We start from the raw sequence: 12,152 nt of genomic DNA on the forward strand, positions 1-12,152 counted from the left end.
GGATTAAAAGTACCATTTCAGTCTTTGCAGATGACACCAAGCTGTGCAGTGGAATAACATCCTTATAGGATGTCTCCAATTTACAAGCCAACCACAATGCACTGTTTAATTGGGCAACTATGTGGCAAATGAGGTTTAATGTCGATAAACATAAGATTCTGCACTTGGGGGCTAAGAATATGCATGCATCATACATACTAGGGGGAGTACAACTGGGGGAATCAATGGTGGAGAAGAATCTGGGAGTTCTGGTAGATCACAAGCTTAATAATGGCATGCAATGCCAAGCTGCAGTTTATAAAGCAAGCAAAATCCTCTCTTGTATTAAAAGAGGTATAGACTGCAGAGAGAGAGATATCATATTACCCCTGTACAAATCATTAGTAAGACCTCATCTGAAATATGCAGTTCAATTTTGGGCACCAATTCACAAAAAGAACATTGGGGAAATGGAGAAAGTGCAGATAAGGGCAACCAAACTGATAAGAGGCATGGAGGAGCTCAGCTATGAGGAAAGATTAGAGGAACTGAATTTATTCTTTCTTGAGAAAAGGAGATCAAGGGGGGACATGATCAACATGTATATATACATCAGTGGTTCCCATAGTGAACTCATTGTGAAGGTTTCTTCACAGTAAGAGCTGTGAGAATGTGGAATCGACTCCCTCAAGAGTTGGTTCTGGCCAGCTCAGTAGATTTCTTTAAAAAAGGCCTGGATTCTTTCTTGGATACACAGAATATAACTGGTTACTAACATTTATAGGTAAAGTTGATCCAGGAAATATCCGATTGCCTCTCGGGGGGTCAGGAAGGAATTTTTTCCCCTGCTGGAGCAAATTGGATCATGCTTTGCTGGGTTTTTTGCCTTCCTCTGGATCAACTGTGGGTGTAGGATTATAACTTTTTATATTGTTGGTTGAACTGAATGGACTTTTGTCTTTCTTCAGCCAGACTATGTCACTATGTACAGTATGTAACTATGTTGTGCTCGTTTTGCACATTATGGTAAAATCTCTGGGTGTCAGTAGTAGTGTTCCACTTTAACTATGTCGACCTCTGTCACTACTGTGTCCTATGCAACCATAATTGCATAGTGGGAGACATTCCACCCAACATTCCCAAAAGTGTATCGGATGCTGAGAAGTTTTCATCCAGTATAGTTCTTAAAACGGTGAAGATCCAAGGCACAGGTCATGGGAAAGGTAAGTATAAAATCTCTTTTTTACAGGATTTTTGTTTTTAATTTTTGCTAAGTTTGGACATCACATTCAAATCCAAATGCAAAGTAATATTAGATGCCATTACAAAATACACCAAATGTGAAAGGGCTGAAGTAGTATAGAGAAGATAAGGACAAAAAGAAAGTAAGGGAATCAGGTCACCTGGTCACCAACATCTAGTTTCTGATCTCTTATTGTCTGGCTTGATCTACTAGATCAATAAATGAGAATAGTTTTGTATTTCGGTATAAATTGAAATTGAAATGCGTACCAGTAAAACCAGGTTTTCTGAATAAAAGGAAAAACCCCTTCCATCCTCTGACAAGATCCACTGGGTAATGGAGGATGGGTAGGTGTCTTTTCCCTTTGCTGGAATGCAGGCTTTTATGGCATTTAGATGATGAATGTGAAAGGAATTTTTGTGACATTTTCTTTAGAGTGGGTTAAAGTAGAACTATAGGCAAAACTTTTATTTTCCATTTTGGAGTGGTATAACCCGTCAGATTTTTTTTTCACCATCTGTGTCCCATTGCAGAGATTTCCCTTCACTTCCTGTCCTATAGCCAACCAGGAAGTGAAAGGACATCCCTCCAAATTATAGGAATTCCTTGGGGACCCCCAGGTCACCAGAGCTAGTGTCCCCATTGGAAGATTTCCCCTCTGTTACTTTTCTGGGGACGACCCAAAATTTGGGTCACTTTCAATAGGATTAAATCGGTCAAATAGAGAGGATGTATCTTCCTAACGGGGGGCACAAACAGCAACAAAAACTTAAAGGTGTTCTAATCCCTCTCCACTCTATCCAAAACGAAAAAAGGTTTTGCCTTTAGTTATACGTTAAGATGGAGGACTATAGTGGTGGGTTTATTGTTCAAATTTACACCTGTAAGTTTAGTGCACAGTCTCACATAGCCCCCCACGTGTTTTGAGGGAGTGGACAGGACCAAAAAATATGAAGTATGGCCCTGTTTTCATGTTTATATCTCCAACAGGTTTGAGAAACAGAAGTTTCAAGATTTTACCATGAGTTCCCCTCATTTTACTTTACCTCTTTTTTGGGAAATACAAATGTCCTTCAACAGAGGCAGTAACTAATAGCAAGTGGGGTCAGCTCACTTCTGTGGGTTATTGCATTTTGCATTTCATCATTGCTCTGAGCTGCCCTATTACTACTTTGCTCATAAACCTTTCTTCTGAAAAGCAGAAATCCAGAAAGTATTAAATAATTGAGTAGCTCTGGAAGAGCTTGGCCAGGATGGAGTCAGAGATATTTTCAGGCACTGTGTACTAATGAGACAGGGATAGGAGAGAGATATTTACATGGACAATACATGGCTGAGACAGCATTGAGAGAGATATTTCCAGGCACTATGGACGGGTGAGACAGGGATGAGAGAGAGATATTTCCAGGCACTATGGACGGGTGAGACAGGGATGAGAGAGAGATATTTCCAGGCACTATGGACGAGTGAGACAGGGATGAGACAGATATTTCCAGGCACTATGGATGGGTGAGACAGGGATAAGAGAGAGATATTTCCAGGCACTATGGACAGGTGAGACAGAGATGAGAGATATTTCCAGGCACTATGGATGGGGGAGACAGGGATGAGAGAGAGATATTTCTAGGCACTATGAGTGACTGAGACAGTGATGGAAGAGGGATATTTACAAGAGTATTATTTGAGACAGTAAAGGGAGAAGGATATTCACAGGAACAATATATGGCTACGGCAGAGATGGGGGAGGCATAATTACCGTGACCACACAAGGTGGAGATGGGTGTGACAGGGATATTTACAGAAACAATATGTCTGAGAATATATGGTTGAGATAGGGAGTTAGGTCAAATTGTAAGACAAGGATGGAAGAGGGATATATACAGATACATTTTATGACTCAAACAAGGATGGGAGAAAGATTCTTACAGGGACAATGCACTGCTGAACCAGTGTCCAGACCTCACTGCTGAGAGATTAATTAAAGTGTTACACAACAGTAAAATCAGTCTGTATATACAGTAAAGCATGCTTGTTATACTCACTGTGGAACCTAAGGGGTTAATCCTCCAGATTGTTTAAAAATGATGTTTGATCCCAACCTCTCTAAACCTCCCTTTCTTCTGCTGTCCCCAATCCATCTGCTGATAGAACAGAACCTTGGAGGCAACTGCACATGCTCAGTTTTGTGTATATTGAGTGTTTTTTTCGTGGTAGAGTATGATCAGCACAGGACCAATCAGTGCTGTCTAGACAGAGGGACAGGGGTTATGCAGCCTCATAGGAGAGAATGAAAACTCCTCCTACAAGCCTTAACCAGTGCTCAGCTGGACACTGATAGAAGTCACAAGACTGCTCTAACTGCTGACAAGAAAAGGTATTTAGCAGTTTATATTTACTGAAATAATTGCATCTCCATGTTCTATGCACTGTGGGAGACCAGATATATTGAATGCAGGGTCCTAGGTATTGTAACACTTTATATTGTGATATTTCCAGAGGCACTCTGCTGCCAAGCCTGGTATGGGACAGTGATACTTCCAAAGATAATATAATTATGAGACAGAAAATCTCAATGCTAAGTCAGGGACTTCTGTTTGCAGGGGGCACTCCTGAGTTAGGGATGGAAGGGGAAAACAGGGGTATAACTGGGAGTGACTGTTCCAGGGACACCACATCACTGAGTCTAAAATCTGGACAGTGTATAGCGTGCTGCTAATCCAAGGGTGGAGGCACGTATCTGGTTACACTGGACTGCTGAGTGGGAAAAATGCAGAAGAGAAAAAAGTTCACCAGGAAGTTGTGTACAGAGGAATGCAGTGTATTATGCCTGAAGGTCTTTGAAATTATGGGTGGTGACTATGTAACAATTACAGCGTACAGTCATTCATGATCCATGTGCAAATGTTGCCGTATTACCAGAGCCCACAAATTGTTCTCTAGATGGCCATGTTAAATAGTTTTTTGTCATGTGCAAGCATCATCCATGTTTGTGAAGCATCTGGGACCACAATGCACAGCTCAAAGCCTTAAAAATTTTAAAACACAATTAAAAAGAATATTTACATTTCACAATAATCTAACACTAAGTAAGTCAACTGTATAATACCTTAAAGTGATATTAAACCCAAAACCAAAAATGTAATATACTGCATTGCAGCTTACCAATCATTAAATGTGATGACTGCCTTAATTTTCTGTTTTTAGGCTTTTACCCTCTGTTTTCACCTTGTGATCTGGCCAGTAGCACGCACGACAGGAGGCATCTTTGGACAGCACAGCAGCATTGTCAGTATGGGGGAGGGGAGTGTTAGGTGGAATAGCAGATTTAGATATACCAACAAACTAAAGCCAAACTCCAGCTAATGTTTTATATTCTATTACAGCAAACTATTTTTTCCTTTTGGGATAAAGATTTTACATAAATAAAAAACTGATTGTTGTAAGCACTGGGAATATTCAGCAAGAACACAAGGGAACAAACTCAATGTATGTAAGGGCAAGGGGCGCTGGGGTATGATGGAAGGTTTATTGATGCTGGCTGCTTGGGGGGGGGGTCTATTGTTGCTGGGGGCACTGCAATTGTTCCTGGAAGTGATCTACTGCTGAGGGATGCGCTTATTGTTGCTGGCTGCTGGAGGGACTATTGATGCTGGCTGCTGAAAGGGTTTTTTTGTTGCTGGGGGGGAGATATTTGTGTTGCAAAGTGTCTCTTGATGCTGGGGGGTGCCTATTGTTCCTGGGTGCAGGGGATCTATTTGTAATACCATTCTTGTTATCATTAACAAATTCCATACAATTTGCTTAGCACCACAAAATTATACAGTTGCAAGAAAAAGTATGTGAACCCCTTGGGATTACGTGGAGTTTTGCATGAATTGGGCATAAAATGTGCTCTGAACGTCATCTAAGTCACAACAATAGAAGAACACAGTCTGCTGAACATAATACTACACAAACATTAGATGTTGCCATGGTTTAATTGCACATAACATGTAAACATTCACAGTGCAGGGAGGAAAAAGTATGTGAGGCCCTAGCTTAATGACTTCTCCCAGAACTAATTGGAGCCAGGAGTGAGCCAACCTTGACTCCAATCAGTGTGATGATATTGGATGTGTTGCTGACAGCTGTCCTGCCCTTAAAAAACACACACCTGTTTTGGGTTTTCTGGTTTCAAGAAGCACTGTCTGATGTGAACCATGCCTCGCAGAAGAGAGCTCTCAGAAGACCTACAATCAAGAATTGTTGACTTGCATGAAGCTGGAAAGGGTTACAAAAGTATCCCCAAAATCCTTGATGTTCATGTGTCCACGGTAAGACAGACTGTCTACAAATGGAGAAAGTTTAGCACTGTTGCTACTCTCCCTAGGCGTGGTCATCCTGTAAAAATGACTGCAAGAGCACAGCGCAGAATGCTGCATGAGGTAAAGAAGAATCCCAGAGTGTCAGCTAAAGACCTACAGAAATCTCTGGCACATGCTAACATTTTTGTTGACACATCTACAATAAGGAAAACATTAAACAAGAATGGAGTACATGGGAGGACACCACGGAGGAAGCCATTGCTGTCCAAAAAGAATATTGCAGCACGTTTGAAGTTTGCAAAAGAGCACCTGGATGTTCCACAGCACTACTGGCAAAATATACTGTGGACAGATGAAACCAAGATTGAGTTGTTTGGGAAGAACACACAACACTATGTGTGGAGAAAAAAAGGCACAGCACACCAACATCAAAACCTCATCCCCACTGTAAAACATGGCGGAGGGAGCATCATGGTTTGGGGCTGCTTTGCTGCCTCAGGGCCTGGACGGATTGTTGTCATTGATGGGAAAATGAATTCCAGAGTTTATCAAGACATTTTGCAGGAAAACGTACGACCATCTGTCCGCCAACTGAAGCTCCGCAGAGGATGGGTGATGCAACAGGACAATGACCCAAAGCATACAAGTAATTCAACAAAACAATGGCTGCAACAGCACAGAATACGCCTTCTGGAGTGGCCCAGTCAGAGCCCTGACCTCAACCCAATTGAAATGCTGTGGCATTACCTTAAGAGAGCGATTCACACCAGACATCCCAAGAATATTGCTACACTGAAATAGTTTTGTGAAGAGGATTGGTCCAAAATTACTCCAGATCGTTGTGCAGGTCTGATCTGCAACTACAGGAAACGTTTGGTTGAGGTTATTGCTGCCAAAGGAGGGCCAACCAGTTATTAAGTCCAAAGGTTCACATACTTCTTTCTCCCTGCACTGTGAATGTTTACATGTTATGTGCAATTAAATCATGGCAACATCTAATGTTTGTGTAGTATTATGTTCAGCAGACTGTGTTCTTCTATTGTTGTGACTTAGATGACGTTCAGAGCACATTTTATGCCCAATTCATGCAAAACTCCACGTAATCCCAAGGGGTTCACATACTTTTTCTTGCAACTGTACTTGATCCTGTATTCTTTAAAAGCTGTGGTATTGGGGGGTGGGTAGGGGGTTGAGCCAAGGGATGGTTCTCGGAGGGTGGTAGGGAGTGGAGACCAGGGGTGATTCAGAAGTGAGGAGTACCTGCACCTAGTCTCTGAGAAAAAAAAAGCCCTAGTCAGCACCTCTGTCAGTGGTAAATTGGTTGTCTCATCCCCGTAACTGAAAGAAAACTTGCTCTTTTGAAAACAAATTTACTGGCTGGATCGCCAGATGGAAATAAAAGAAAGAAACCTTAAAAAAAGAAAATGAATGCAGCCATCACATCTAAATATTAGTAAGCTGTAATATAATAAATGCTTGCTTTTTGGTTTAATACTGCTTTAAACAACAGTATTGCCATTCAAAGAATGAGCACGCTTTGCCAGTAAACTAAAATTAATAATGTCTCTGAGCGTTTGTGGTTGCTGAGAAATTTTATTCATAATAATTTCCTTCCAGCTATGATGTAGTAAGCACATCAACAACTGATTCATAGGTTCTACCCTCAATAAAAAAAATATATTAAATGTTTCCAAAACAAATTAGAAAAACTGATGTTTTCTTTTTAAAATCATTGTTACCAAACTGTTCAATTGCAGTGAGAAATATGAGGAATCTATTTATGTTCAAATTACAAAACGGGAAAGTGTAAAGCTTTTTATTTCCAGGTAAAATATTTTTTTTGCGGAGGAAGAATAAAAAGAATGATCATTGCACCTAGTAAAATGAAACATGAAAAATGCACAAATCCATCATTGAAGCCTGAAAAGTATTGTGCTGTTTAATTCTACAGAACAGAATTTGCAATGATGGTCTTTATAATAACCAAGATAAAAAATAGTATTTCTTATAAATCAGTTTTGTATGGTGTCATCATCCTACCTCCTCAGCATTACCGCATGGTATACAAGACACTTTGTGCCCGGTGTCTGTGGTTTCATCATTGGTATGTGTAGATAGAACCACAGCAGATCTGTATGTAAGATCTGTGGATTCTCAGTCTGTGAAAGTTTTTTCTACATTTTTCTACAATAAGTAACTGTTCTTTCTACCCACTGGTGGGTAGTGCCCAGGTTTCAACTCCAGCAGATGCATGCATTCTAGCCTAAAGGGTAGGTTCACACCTATGCAGTTTGCATTTGATCCATTTGTGCATTGCATTTTGTGGTGCGTTTTGTGTTTTTGCACATGTGTTTTTTCTGTGTTTTTCAAGCGCTTTGTGGGTTTTTCTTTTTTTATCTATTTATTTTATTTCTTGTTGCTAGGCAGATTTAAAATGTAAAATGCATCAAAAATGCATACAAAACGCAGCAAGAAACGCACTACATGCTTTTCTGCAGCATGTCCATTGAAATCTATAGAACCAAAAATGCAATTTTTTGTGTTTAAAAAAGTCCCTGACCCTTTCCAAAAAATGTACCGGGTGAAAACGCGGAGATGTGAACCTGTCCCATAGGAAATCATGTTAAATGGACTGTAGTGCATCTCTGCAAAACACAAAACGCTGCGGAAAATGCTTAGGTGTGAACCTAGGGTTAGTCATTATACTTGGCAGTCCACTAAGGTTGGTGGAACCCCTTACTACTAAAGGAAACCTGTCTTTTATTAAAACATAATACATGTTACATAGGTTGTTTTTGTTTAATGCTGAGTTTCAGGCACATAATTAGGATGCAAACTAACCCAGCTCTGTAATTATTAATACAGAATTTAATTTATTAGGCAATAAGTGTAAGTACCCAAATTTGACCTTTCGCGTATCCTTCCACCTTCCACACCATGTGCTCGTAAAGAGGACTATGATTATTTTTAATTGGACTTCATTATCAGTTTTACGCACAGTGATAACATATATGTTATATTTATGTTATGTTTTTTTTTTTTGTAAGTAGGTTGATGGTTTATTAATGTAGTACAACGATTTTTCAGCACATAGGAGAATTTCTGTTGATTGCTGTTCATGTTAACAGTGATATCATTTTTGAGATTTAGGGCAGCGCTGCATTATATGATTGTATTCTTTACGTTTGGAGATGTGTGGAACACTTGATAATGCAGGCGGCAGCTGGGATATAGATATATAAGATAGCACATATGGTTAGTTTTTGATTGCGCAAGAAGTTTTGTTGTATATATACCTACATTTTACCTTATATACTGTATTTTTCGCTCCATAAGACGCACCTGACCATAAGATGCACCTAGATTTTAGAGGAGGAAAACAAGAAAAAAATATTCTGAACCAATGGACTGCAGACATAGTACAGTAAATTACCAGAGACTGCGGACATAGTACAGGAGATGACCAGAGACTGAAGACATAGTACAGGAGATGGCCAGAGACTGCGGACATAGTACAGGAAATGACCAGAGACTGCAGACATACTACAGATGACCAGAGACAGTGGATATACTACAGGAGATGACCAGAGACTGCGGACACAGTACAGGAGATGACCAGAGACTGCGGACATAGTACAGGAGATGACCATAGACTGCGGACAAACTACAGGAGATGACCAGAGACTGCAGACACACAACAGGAGATGACCAGAGACTGCGGACACAGTACAGGAGATGACCAGAGACTGCGGACACAGTACAGGAGATGACCAGAGACTGCGGACATAGTACAGGGGATGACCAGAGACTGCGGACATAGTACAGGAGATGACCAGAGACTGCGGACATACTACAGGAGATGACCTGAGACTGCGGACACAGTACAGGAGATGACCAGAGATTGCGTACATAGTACAGGAGATGACCAGAGACTGAGGACATAGTACAGGAGATGACCAGAGACTGTGGATATACTACAGGAGATGACCAGAGACTGCAGACATTTAGGGAGTGGGGGGCGGGTACCCAAATTTGACAGGTACCCGCTCCCACATCTGCAGAGTTGTCCTCCCTCCCCATAGTCTTGTGGGACATGTGACAGGTACCAGAAGACTACAGGGCATTCACAAAGCACAGCGCTTCTTGCGCATGCGCAGTGGGCACCTGGCTGTGACAGCTTGCGGCTTCACACTGAAAATACTGGTGCAAGGGAGAGAAGACAGCCGATGAAAGCAGGACACCGCTGGACCGAGGAACAGTTAGGACTGAGGAGCGGGTTCTTCTGCACAGTAGAGCTGAGCGGCTGGCCCAGTAGTCTAACATGGTGGTGGCGGGAATACCAGGCTGGCCACTCCTTATTCGCTCCATAAGACGCACAGACATTTTCCCCCATTTTTTGGGGAGAAAAAAGTGCGTCTTATGGAGCAAAAAATACAGTAAGTCTCTTGCAATCTTCAAAGGATAAATTCACCTTTGGGAACATATAACATGTTCCCAAAGCCGCAGTTGCTGCCCCCCGACAGATAGTATGGGGAGAAGTCTGCCTGTACAATCTGTGAAATTTAAAAACAGCGTGGCCGTGTTGGGCTCCTCCCACACGGCTGCGTCATTCATTCACGGACTTCTGTAAATGAATGAACTGCAAGTTCCGACAGCCTTAGTGGCTCTTGGTTTGTAGTTTTCTTTTACAAAGGTTTTATTAACAAATGGTATATACATACAGAGCCATGTAACTGAGATACCAGAAAGATGTATACAATATAGTACAAAGTACAGCATCAAATCATGACAAAATAAGAGAAATAGCAATGGGCAGGTGAAGGTCAAAGGAGACTTGACCAAGGTATGGAAGTGATGTTCTGGTGCACATAGAAATCAAACTTAAAGACCAGTAACAACTTAAATACTATATTAGAGGTGGATCCAGAGGGCATCAAGCCCTAACAGTAGAAAAAGACAACTACATGGAGTTACAGTATCTGCTCGGCCCTAAAGCCAATAAGGTATTGTTGAAGTAAGGCATTCAAATACATTGTAGAAAAGAAAGATCATCAAGAAGAAATAGAAGGAAACCAAAAAAAGAAGAGAGGCAAAAAGAAGAGAGAACGTAGAGGAGAAAATCTCATTCACACCATGGTGTAAAGCGCCAGCTATCCTGCACTCACTCTACAGGAACTTAGCTAAATTAGTCTCCACAAAGGTGCAGAGCACAGCAGCACAAGCGACAGTCAGCGAGGCGCGTTAGAGAAGCGATCTAAATGAATTTAATGACAAGTGCCGTTTGCGTACTTGTCCATGGCAAGCTGTCACTCCCATGGTGTGGATGTTAACCTAAAACAGAAGGAAAAATAGAGATGAGAAAGAGGAAAGAAGAGGAAGACTTGTAGTTTTCAATGAACTACCACGGCACTGTACGACAAGCAGATATTCTGACAGGTCTGCAGGAGACCTGCATGGCATCAGCAATCTACTGATCACTGGTGCAATGCCTTCCAGGCTCCAATAGACAAAAATAATAAATACACATTTTGTTACCTGCAAAAAAATGTGCATTTGTTATTTTTGCCTAAAAGGTGAAGTTCTCCTTTAAGCAGCAGAGCTCAGACTAAGAGAAGCAGAAACAGCACAAATAGCTGCTACTCTTTTTGCTGTACAGTCACAGTCAGGGGTATGGACAAGACTAGTAAGAACTGTTACTTAACTATAGCCAAGAACAACCAGGTTTCCTGCTCTACCAGACACGGCTATGCTTTGTGAGCCTGGGTTCACACTTGTGTGGTGTGGCTTATTGCATGTGATTCGCACATGCTAGAATCGGATCACATGGGTATTCACACTCATGCGATCCGACTCTGCACATCACACTGCGCTTTGCGGACCAGTTTCGGGGTGTGGTTAACTTAACATACACACCCGCAGCGGTTCGCATGAACGGGGTGCGATTGTGATGTGGTGTGGAATTTGCACAGAAACCGCTGAGAATTCTGCACCGCATCAGTGTGAACCCAGGCTGATAGCGCTGTGTAAATCACAGAATCGGATAGACAGAAATACAAAATCCTTTGGCAGGTAAGTTACTTTATCTGACATTAATCTAGCAGTTTGCTGCAGACATTTCTGAAAATTTACATTGGTTCAACTTGGCTCAATGTGAGTGTCCATATCTCATATCTCATAATCATCGCAGTAGTCTGTGCAATATTCAGTGAAAGCAATGCTTTCAGGCTGCTGCTCCAGCTGCTTTCCCTCTGCACATTGAACACAGAGGATCACCTGCTCAGCAACCCCACTACTCAAAGAACTCCCTGTTTTTGTCCTCAAAAATACAAGGGGGAGGTTAACCCTAGGTTCACATCTGTGCGGGTGGTGCTGCTGCGGATCCACACAAAAATCCATGCAGCTGCACCACAGAGAAATGCGGACCCGCTGGCGGGTGCCATTAGTTCTAACGGCACGCCGCCCGCACTGGAAAACGCAACCGTATTGGGAACCGAGGTTCCTGTGCGGGCTGCGTTTTCTAAAGAAGTGCTGGGACTTCTTCCCTGCGTTTCACGGGGCACGGGAGTCCATTCAAATGACTGGACTCTCGTGCCCGTGCAAAACGCAGCCCACACGCCCGCATATAC

Source organism: Staurois parvus, unplaced genomic scaffold (genome assembly GCF_062004578.1).
Source record: "Staurois parvus isolate SC_StPar_1 unplaced genomic scaffold, SC_StPar_1.0 ptg000004l, whole genome shotgun sequence".
NCBI lineage: Eukaryota > Metazoa > Chordata > Amphibia > Anura > Ranidae > Staurois > Staurois parvus.